The 11,788-nt window shown below is 35.0% G+C and overlaps 1 pseudogene; it reads right to left on the bottom strand.

Moving 5' to 3' along the window:
- Window positions 1-4,023: 4,023 nt before the first annotated feature.
- Window positions 4,024-4,962, bottom strand: LOC101138396 (olfactory receptor 5W2-like; annotated as a pseudogene).
- Between the last annotated feature and the right edge of the window lie 6,826 nt (window positions 4,963-11,788).

An 11,788-nucleotide genomic window follows, 5' to 3' on the forward strand; every position in this document is an offset into this window, starting at 1 on the left:
TACGTGCATGGGTTCATCACAATGAATAGATATTGATTCCTTTGTATGTACACATGGCATGTCAGTCACAGCCCTTGGGATAAAGTTTCACATCTTAATGTAAAAATGAGGTACTCTGGGATTAATTACCTAAACTGACCTCTTGGGATTGTGGGGTCTAGGACTTAAATCAATAGTATAGTTTCAGTCTTCTGACCTAAACATAGGAATGGTACAGCCAGCACGGGTAGCCATGAAGAAACCTCTACTCAGCTCTAACCAGGATCAGAAAAAAAGAAGTCCTAAGGTAGCTTGGCAGCCAACTAGAAACATGACCTGAGGCTAGGATTGGTAACTTTAATGTGACCAACTAGTTGAGCAGGTTGTAAAGAGGATAGAAGAAGATGGAGCCTGCAGACTGTTTCATAACATGATGCTGAGAACAATATCATCCTTTCTTTCAGTACTAGGAGGTTAGTACCGGAGAGTGGGCTCAGTATGTTCTTGGAAGCTCCCTTCGTCAATCTTAAGGAGATAGATGATAGATAGATAGATAGATACATACATAGATAGATAGATAGATAGATAGATAGATAGATAGATATCATTGATATATATCTAATCCCTGAGATTAATCAAGGGAGTTTATGTGTGTGTGTGTGTGTGTGTGTATGTATATATATATATATACACACACGAAAACAGATATAATATACATCTATATTTATACTTAGAGACAAAGATATGTAGCTTTAATCTTATAATGCATATATTAAACACATGTTAAAGAAATGAGGAAACTGAGACCTAACCTTGTTAAGTAAACTAAGGTCACACAGCTAACATGTAACTGAGAGTGACTGATAGTTCACATACAGGTGTGAACCCATGTCAGTCTCACTTCAAGTCCAAATTCTTATCTTAAATTTTCTCCTATATTCATCAATTTTTAAAATGAAATAAAACAATAAAAAACAAACAACCAATCAAACCAAGACTACACGTAGACTTGGTGATGTATGAAGACTATTAAATTGGTGTCTTTAATGAAAAAGGTCGATAAGTAAGTAAGGAGTATCTTTTGGTCTTACATATAATGTGAAAAATGGACAGTGAAGCCAATTTTATATAAAATGAGTATTTGGGGTTTTTTTGGTTTGTTTATTTTGAGACAGGTTGTCACTCTGTCACCTAGGCTGGAGTGCAGTGGTGCAATCTCAGCTCACTGCAGCCTCGACCTCCCAGGCTCAAGCCATCCTCCCACCTCAGCCTCCTGAGTAGTTCGGACCACAAGCACATGCCACCAAACCCAGATTTTTTTTTTCTTTAATTTTTTTGTAGAGATGGGATTTGCCATGTTGCCCAGGCTGGTCTTGAACTTCCAAGCTCAAGTGATCTGCCTGCCTTGGCCTCCCAAAATGCTGGGATTACAGGCGTGAGCCACTGTACCTGGCTCAACTAATTTTCTTTTCTGGCGCTGTTGATTAATTGTGCTATCTTTTAATATTTTAAATTCATTCTATTAGTACTGAGGAGGAATTTTCAGTGGCCTGAATTCAATCTCTTATCCTTCTCTAGAAGTTGTGTCTGGAAGGTATGTTAATATATCAATTAATTTATTATCATAAACACTTATGACAGTCACATCTTAAGAATACATTATTTTAATTATTCAAAAATAATGCTAGGAATGACCATAGCTAATAGATACTAAATCACTTGCTTTAGTCATTAGTTGGCTAATTTTTCTGTATTTGTGGAGACAGGTTCTCACTGTTTTACTCAGGTTGGTCTGAAACTCCTGAGCTCAAGTGATCTGCCTGCCTCAGCCTCCCAAAGTGCTGGTAGCCACCATAAGCCACCATGCCTGGCCCAAGTGTGTTTAGTTTTCTTATAGATATGAATATAATTAATATGTTTTTTAAAAAGTACATTGTTGCTCAAATGAGTCATTTACAGAGTCAGCTTAAAGAGCTAAGAGCTTTATTATAACAACAAAACCAACCCAAACCCCTTCTCAATCTCTCCGAAGTAAATTCTCCTTTTCTGTACAACTATATAAGCTCATTCATGTCTAATACAGCACTCATCAAAACAACTCTACTTATTTACTTATAAATCTATCTTATCTATTGATTAGCAAGTCATGGAGAACAGAGACTGTGCTGTATTCATCTTTGTTACTCAACAGAGTGCCTAACACATAGTGGTGCTTAATTAATAAACAGAAATGAAATAAATAAATAAATAAATAAATAAATAAATAAAAAGTACATTGCATTAGGGAATGATTTGGGAAGTGATGGAGGGGTCCTAATAAGTGATATAGTCTATGAACAATCAATATGCCTTTTAAAATTATGGAGGAAAAGAAACACTTAAGAGATAGTAAAATATTTTTGTCTTAAAATTCTGTTCAATTAGTAATGCAAAACAAATATTCTGCTAAAAGTTTTATGTTTTAATTGTTTCACTCCTATGATGCTTTGAAGCATAAAACACTCAATGCAATTTATAACTAAAATTATATATACAATTATGGGAGAAGGCTTAAATGAAACCCTGTATAATTTATTACCTTTTCTTCCTAGCACCAGAGAAGAGTGCCTTCGTGTTTCCTTCATGACAATTTAAAATAAAATGAATAAACCTTAGAATTGAAAATCGTGTTATGTTTTTCATAACTTGGTTAATTTCTAAATGATTTCAGTGAGAACAATATATGCCATTAATTAAATTATTGAAACATATTGTAGGATTACCTAATAGCCAATCACTTAGATATGACCACTGTTAATGTTTTGTTTATAATAGGATTCCAGTTTGTTTCATAAATACACAAAGAAGCAATGTAAGTTATTATAAATGATATACTAATGTAAATATGACTTGTCATTTGTGTGTTTTTTCCATTGAACATACTTTACAACTTAACCTATATCAATCGGACATTTCAGTTTTGAAATTTTAACTCACATGACTCACATGAGTTAAAACATGTATACATATACATGTCCATGAAACATAGTATAAACCATTAACATAGTATAATGCTATAAATTCATCAAGGGAGACTGAGGCTGTTTTTCCAGTGACCTCTGGAGAAAGTCCAGATCCTTAATTCCGATTGTACAGTCCTGTAGGTTGTCAAAAGCAGCATGCCTGTTCCCCAGAGTAAGGGCAGGAGGGAAGTCCAGAGCCTGGTGCTGAGACTATGAAGTGCAATAAAAATCTGGGGTTGGTGATCCTGGGGATGTCTGCTGATGTCATGAGGAACAGAGGATCTGAGAAAAACTGTTCAGTACATCAAATGACCTCTGTTTCTGATAACTTATTTCAAACCTAGGCCAAAAGACAAAAGGTACAGATGGATTTCATCCAAGGTGAACATACTAGAATGAAATGAAAGGGATTTCTTTTTCTGGTAAATGTACAAAGCCTCATTTTTGCATGAATTTTGTGAGGAACGTTGATTTGTTTATTGAATAACTGTTTATAAATTGTATCCTGGGGCCAAACATTAAAAATAACAAAGCAGAAATAATGGTGAACAAGATAGGAAAAGACATTACCTTTATGGAATTTCATGTCTAGGGCAAGAGATTTCTTATTTATTTTTATTTATTTACTACTTATTTACTCATAAGTATATGAGTTTTAGTTCTCTAAAACTCCCTTTGACTGAGCAACTGTATTTATTCAGCATGTTTTTTATGAAATTGGAAATTTAGGGAAGGTTCTTAAATTGTTGTGGGAAGAGGATTCACTATAACCCACAACAGCACTGGGGCATATTCATGAACACAGTGGGGAAATATAAAAGGATCTTCTCTGCAAAACAACAAAAGGATCTATTTCTACTCCTCCTTGGTTTAGAAGGAAGACGAAGACAAATAATTCCTGCCCACTATACACAATTTAAGCGCAATGGTAAGTAATTAAAAATACCTTGAAGGCTGTATGGGTGAGACTACAGAAACCTATGTCGATTTACATGAACTTTAAGTCTCAGAACTTTATTATTTTTGAATGGAAATCACAGTTTCATACAGAATATAATTTAGTGCTTATTGCTTTTTTCAGAGCACCTTTCACATCCCTATTCCTTAAGCTGTAGATCAGTGGATTTAACATAGGTATGACAACTGTGTAGAAAACAGAGGCCATTTTGTCTGTTTCCATTGAGTAACTTGAACTGGGTCGGAAATACATGAACAGGAGTGTGCCATGAAATACAGCCACGGCCATCAAGTGGGAGGTACGTAGAGAAGGCTTTCCGTCTGCCCTCAGCTGAGCTCATTTTAAGGATGGTAATTATGATGTAGCTGTAGGAGAGGAAGACAGTGACAATGCTGCACCCCCACAACACAGCCAACGAATGTGAACATCACTATCTCATTAATAACAATTAATAGTAGGATTGAGGGCTAGCAAGGGTGGGATGTCACAGAAAAAGTGATTGATGACATTGGAATTGCAGAATGACAATCTGAATGTGCAGCAGGTGTGGATTGCAGAATCCACCAAACTTACAACATAGGCAAGAGCCACTAGCTGTGTGCAGATCCTCCTGGACATAGTGATCGTATAAAGAAGTGGATTGCAAATGGCAACATAACGATCATAGGCCATGACAGCCAACATGAGACATTCCACATCTGCAAAGACTCCAAATAAATACATCTGAACGGCACATAAATTATACGGAATCCACTTTTGGTCCGATAAGAAATCAGCCAGCATTTTGGGAGAGACAGTGGAAGAGTAGCAGACATCACAGAAAGACAAATTGCTCAGGAAATAATACATGGGTGTGTGAAGTCTGAGATCCATCTTGATCAGTAGGATCATCCCTAGATTGACAATCACAGTTATGCCATAAATCAGGAAGAAAAGCATAAAGAGCCCCTGCTGTATATCCTGTGTACCTGAAAGTCCTAAGAATATAAAGTCGGTAAACACAGTGCAGTTCTTAAGAGTCATCATTCAGATCTGGAAATCCGTGGTTTGAAAGAAGAAAACGGAAGTGAAGGGTTAATATTATCTTACTATATTAATAGTCTAACTGATGGTCTTTTTTCAGTAATTAAAAATAAAGATATAAACAAACTACTAAAAAATATCCAATTTAATGTAAATCAACAAAATGATCACAATAATATCTCTTATATTTGTATGGCACTGTACAGAGGCTGTAGTACACTTTCATTTAAATTAAATCATACTAATTTCATGAAAACCTATGCATTATTTATTTATGATGATTTTTGCTACTTCTCTTTTATAGACTAGGAAATTGATGTCCTCAGAGTTCAAGGTAACTGTTCTTATAATTAGTTTGACCAGATGACCCACTTCTTATGGCAAGATTATTTCAGTTTTGTAGAAATGTTGTGATATCTCATAATAGACAAGCATAGTTAAGTGATAGGTGCAGGTAATGAGTATATCCCATTATGTTTCTCTCATCATCCAAAAATATGGAGCAGACAGGGCAATGACAGGTTCTTACATATAACATTACTTAACTTTCCCAATAACTCCCCAGGTCCTATCCAGCGTTAATAACCAAACCTGCATCCTATTGTCACTGGGATGGAGACAGTTTGTAGTTCACAAACCGCTGGGGTAGGAAGGGTGATGGTTGCATGAAAAGTGAGTAGAAGAGTCACCATGATCAGTAAGCTAGGGTTGACAGACAGGAATATGCCAGGGCTAACTAACTATGCTCTCCTCTGAAAGTTGCTGTTGCTCAGAGGAGATTATAAAGAACATTTTGAAACTAATTGCAGTCATGCTGCAGCACTGGTGGTAGAGAAAGAGACTGTGATTTACTATATGGGTCCCTCTTCCCTGATCAAATAGAATACATATTATCCATTCACCAACAGATCAGATGTGCAAGAATATTCATATGTCCACAGTCTCATAACCTCAGACAAATTCATTTCTGAGCTATGTTCCCCATCCCAATTACCAGGAAGTGGTAACAAATTTTTGTTTGTTTGTTTTCTTTGACTCCTTTCTTCTATACCTCTGAAACCTGCTAGACTTCAGTTAAAAATAAATTGGCTGTCTTTGGAGGGCCATTTTAATGACTGATCCCATTGTTACATTTCATCTAAGCGAATTATATCTTGTATAATATCATACATGTCTCCCTCTGTTCTGTGACATAAAAGAAAAGTAGACTTGGAGATAGAAGAAAAACAGAAAAAGAATGACATCTGAAAAATGGTTTAGTGATCAACATGCAAGTCTCTAATATTTCAGCCTAAATTTATTTAAAAAGCTGCCTTTGTAGACACATCTTTAAAAATAATGATTTTCTTTACAATATAACATTTAAATATATACATGTACAGATTAGATATTGAAATGCTAATAATGTCTAAAGATCTCTACAGCCAGTGCTAGCATTTTATCCCATTCCTTGCCAGCTATGTATATATGTTTAAAATAATAATTAGATTAAAGTGATTAAAATAAATGTTCACATTGTTTTACAGTCTCCTTTAGTTTTATATGATACTTTTAGTGGAAAATAATAAAAGAACTAAAGAAATATACTAAGTAAACCAGAAAAATAGCAAAAGTTAGTACCTGATTCATAAGTGCTGATTTCTTTACTGGAGGCAATCCCCTCTGCACAAGGGTTCAGTATTGTCTCCTGACCTACCTGGATTATATAAGTAGCTCTGTGTATGACTCTTGTGTATTGGACACTTCCTCTCACAGGAATAAGTGACAAATATAAGAATGTGGTTTAACAATTGGTCTTTTATACAGGTAGGGTAATGACTGAGAAAAAAAAATACCGACAATTTAAAGTATTCCTTTTGTTTCTATCTAGCTTATGCTCAATATTATATTTAATTAGCAGTAGTAAAATGACTCTAGTCAACCAGTATTAATCATTTCCAGTTCACTAATCTCACATAGGCATTTTCTTTTAATTGTACATTATACAAAACAAATACCTCCCTCAAACACACTTAAATGTACAAACAACACTCCTACAATACGCTGGAAAATAAAGATATTAGTAAAAAAAGCAAAAGTAGGCATAATCACATTGCGTAAGGATAAGCAGGTTCTGTTGTCTATGGTATTGGATTTCTGCTTTTTAAACAAAAATGATGTCAGAATAACACTTTTTATATATAAATAAATAATATTAGAGGAAAATGCATTCACTTCTATTTATGTACGTTAATTTATTTGACCAATCCTCTATTAATGGCCATTTCATTTATATATAATTCTTCATGTCACAGAAAGTCTGATATGACTAAAATTATACATACATAATTTATCATATCCAAGTGTTTCATTAAAATAAGTTTTTAAAAATGGCCTGTAAAAATAAAAGATTTGATCTTAATTAAAGGCAATTTTTGCCTTCTTGCCAATTCAGGTGTTTTATAATTATCTAATTATCATCACATATTATGATATGTTTCATATATTGTCACATATGTCCTGAGTTGTCTCATACAACCTCATTATATGATGTAGAACCTGAAGCCCAGAGTTGTTAAGTAAGCTTATAGTCTTATAGACATTGTTTGATTGTATCCATAGAAATTGCTCATAATATATCTTTTAATAAAATACAATAAAACAGATCTGTCTTAAAAGATAGTTTTCTTAAATACTCTTACAGAATAATGTAATGTGTTTATGTTAAAGTGATGTTTGAAATTTCACAAAATTAGCGGCCCATAAACTCTCAAAGATCACTCATGTCACTTCTCAAGCAGGGCAGGAGGATCCCAGAAGTGACTGAAGATAGAAGGAAGAAATAACGTTTGCTATACAGAGAGTAATTTATCTTGTTTATATCAACTAGGCACTTGGTCATTAATATTGGTGCCAATAGAAAGTGATGTGGCAGGTCATTGCATTGAAAAAATTGCAGGAAACAAGTAGAAAATAAAGAAATCAGTGCCCCCTAAAGTCGTGCAGCCTGACAGCCTTTAGCATATATCCTTTGTAGTGGCCATCTTCTGAGTGGTATTTTATAATGCATTAATCACTACAGTGTGCTTATAAGCTTAGGTTACTATGTGATCTTTAAATGTCTAATGTTGATTGATATTTCAAGAAAATGCACAACAATTATGTATACTAGCTGTAGTTCTTGAGTTGTAATGTGATTAATTTAATTACCACAAATTCTGTATATGCAAAATTTATTCAAACAGCAAAACAGTAAAATGAGGAAGACATGTACAAGTTTATACACTTCAATACTTCAGGTCGTTTCTGAAACCCCACCTGGAGTAAAGAGGAGTCATAGATTTGTTGTTGTTATTTTTATTTGTCTCTCTTGTTTCTTGTTATAGTGTTTCCTACTTGGTTTATATAAAGCTGGAATACTTAGGTGAAATTCATTGAAATTAATGTATTTACAGTTTTTGGAAAAGTGATTTTTAGTGACAATTTTTATTTTTTTATATTTCATTGTCATTTTTGTGAGACAATCCCAATAGTAAAATGCCAAATGTACTTTTGTAGGAGAGAATATTGAAGCAAAGCTCACACCAACTAAGTAATTGCTAATCGTCTTCCATGAGGTAAACTCAGTAAAGTAATATTTTTGTTACCCAAGAGTTTCCTGTCACTGTATGCTTCCCTGGCACATATTTGGAGGATGTGGAGGAGTCTCTGGTCACTGTGGGGGGTGCATGGCAACATATTCAACTTATGTGCATGGCATTTGAGGTTGGGGCATGGAAAAATACTGAGGCACTGTCTGTATGTATTTTGTGCATGAGAATGAAACTCCTTGTGGAGTGTGTGGTGCAATAAAGAACGCTGAAAACAGCCTCCTGAGAATGCGGTTTGAGTGCTTTTACAAGGCCACAGGTGTCTCACGAACAGACCTCAAAAAAAACATCTATTGGATGTTTGTGGTTTAACAAGCCCTTTCAATAAATACTTGGCAGATGGATGCTGGGGCGGATTCTCTTAGAAAAGCTGTCCCTCGTCCCGCTGAGCTGGAATTGTCTGAGAACTCATTCTTGGCGTTCACTGAAAGCTATAAGCTCTGCAGCTCACCTTCTTCTAATTCCTTTCCAAGCTCACGTTTATTGCCCATGGGTGCTTTTCTCCAGAGATACCAAATTTCCTTAAGCTACACTCTGTTTAGGCAGGATTCAGATTTTAACTTCATAAACACAGCTGCCCCTCCAGACAACATAGTCTAATTCCCATTCCCCATTTACACTAGAGCATGAATATCAACATATTGTGGAAAATTGGATAATTTAAATTATCTCCCAAACGACTTGCAATTTATTAGAGAATGACTTTTTTAAAATCATGAGGGAAAAAGACTTAAGGTAAAATTTAAGATTTTGCAGACAAACAATTGAGAAAACAAAAACAAAAACGTGTGTATCTAAATGATGTCACGGGTGCTGCTAAACACAATACTACATAGTCAACTGTCTACTTATAAGTTCTTCCTTCAGAAAATAGTTTCCTGGCCCTGAATCATGGGCCATTATCAAATAAGGTCAGTGCATTAACTTGTTTACTGGTACCAAGGAAAACCAGGATCATTAATCTCCTTGTTGCTGAGAACAAGCAGTGACTGCGCTACCAGCATCTCTGTTTTATAAGCAAGACAGCACATTTTTAGTAACATAAAGAATAATGATTTAATAAAATATTCTGTGAGAGTTGTGTGCTTTATTAGTTTTACAAGCATAGCTTGAAAATATATTTTGTCCTAGAAACTGCTAGAGATTTAAAAAGTGATTATGAAATCCTGCAGTTGTCCACAATCTGATAGTAAATACCCTTTGTTGTTTGAAAAATGTTTAAAGTATGCATACATTTTATAGTATACATATATACACACATATATGTACATGTATATACATATTTAAAGTAAATATCAAGTGAATTTTTGGAAATGAAAAGATTTTTGTATCCAAAACCCAGAACAAAAATTAGAACATAACCAGCAATTCAGAGACTGTCCCTGGACCCAAACATAAACTGACATCCAATATGATAGATTAGTTTTATTTCAAAAACCATTTAGAAATGAAATCATTGAATTTGTATTCTTGCATGCCTGGGTCATTTCACTCATTTTATGTGCAATTCCTCCATACTTTTGCATGTAGCGGTAGTTTCTCCATTTTCATTGTTGTGTAATATCCTAATAAACAAATCAAATGTTATTCAAAAAATTCCAAATAATGTTACTGTGATTATTTTTGTACAGTCTTTAGGTAGACATATTTACTCAATTCTATTGAGTATAAAACAAGGAACAAAATGTTGGAGTCATAAGATATGCATGTGTCCAGCCATAGCAGATAACTGCCAATTAGTTTTCCAAAGGTGAATGCCAATCTGACTTTTACTACCCATGTGTACAAGCTATGATTGTTCCACATCCACACCAATACTTGACATTAATATTGTCGATCATACTTATTTTGGTTGATTTTTAGGTGAGTCATAGTATTGCATTAAGATTTTAATTTTTATTTCCTGGAATACTAATAGTTATGTAACCAATTCTGTGATGTGTCTATGAAAGTCTGAATGCAAAATGGAAGGCCATTTAAAGGGGCTATGCTCCTTTAATATATCTCGCCTTTCAAGACTCATACACTCTAGCTAATACCATTGTCATTGCAATTTCAGGTCAAGTCAGCCCGGAGACACAGGCGGTCCTTTTGTATAAACATGAAGCCATTCCACGCCTGTAATCCCAGCACTTTGGGAGGCCAAGGTGGGCGAATCACCAGTGGTCAGGAGTTTAAGACCAGCCTGGCTAACATGGTGAAAGCCCATCTCTCTTAATAATACAAAAATTAGCCGGGTGTCATGGTGCATGGCTGTAATCCCAGCTACTCGGGAAGTTGAGGCAGGAGAATCACTTGAGCTTGAGAGGCAGAGGTTGCAGTGAGACAAGATCGCACGACTCCCCTCCAGCCTGGGAGACAGAGTGAGATTTCATCTTCATCTAAAAAAAAAAAAAAAAAAGAAAAGAAAAAGAAAAAAAAAGAAAGATGAAGACACTCATCATTTTTGTATTTCTTTTAAAATACTGCATATCCAATAGTGGGAATAGGTTTACATGTCAGTAGACTTATAGATATATAGAAAAAAAATGTGGCAACTGAAAAGTGTCTTATAAATATACTGGCATGAGGCTTTTTATTATGGGGGGTGATGAGACGGGACTCATTTCTAGAGAGGAAGAGTCTTGTTAAATAGCACAGTAATTTAAAGTTGCATCGAGTGCCTAGTTCATAACATGTTTCTAGAGAGAGATATTCAGGGAGGTTAAAAGTCACTGCCTCTGGTTTCAACACAGGACCTCCCATATTCTGCCTCATTGAGCATTAGTACTGCTCTACTTTAACAAGTGTAGTTATACAACCTATCACCATTATGTATGTCTGTTCATTGCACTACATGTATATCCAAATCTACCATTGTATGTCATTATTATGTTTAGGTATTTCAGTGCCAAGGCTAAAGGAAAGGATTCATGATATAGAAATGTTCCTACCGTGTTAACCCACTACACAAAATCATGGGTGATATCAAATTTGGACAATGCTATTTTTCATCAGTCATTGGTGACTGTGTGATAAGAGAGTGATTTAGAGAGACAGAGTGGAAGGAAATGGTGGGAATTGAGGTGGACAAGCTAGAACGGATCAAAGCCTTGTAATAAATGTTTTACCTATTTCTGTAGACTCCCACGATGGAACTGTTAGATCAGGCTATCTGGCCCAAATCTTTATTCAAGTCATGAATATCCTAAGCAATA

Source organism: Gorilla gorilla, chromosome 9, assembly GCF_029281585.2.
Source record: "Gorilla gorilla gorilla isolate KB3781 chromosome 9, NHGRI_mGorGor1-v2.1_pri, whole genome shotgun sequence".
Taxonomy (NCBI): Eukaryota; Metazoa; Chordata; class Mammalia; order Primates; family Hominidae; genus Gorilla; species Gorilla gorilla.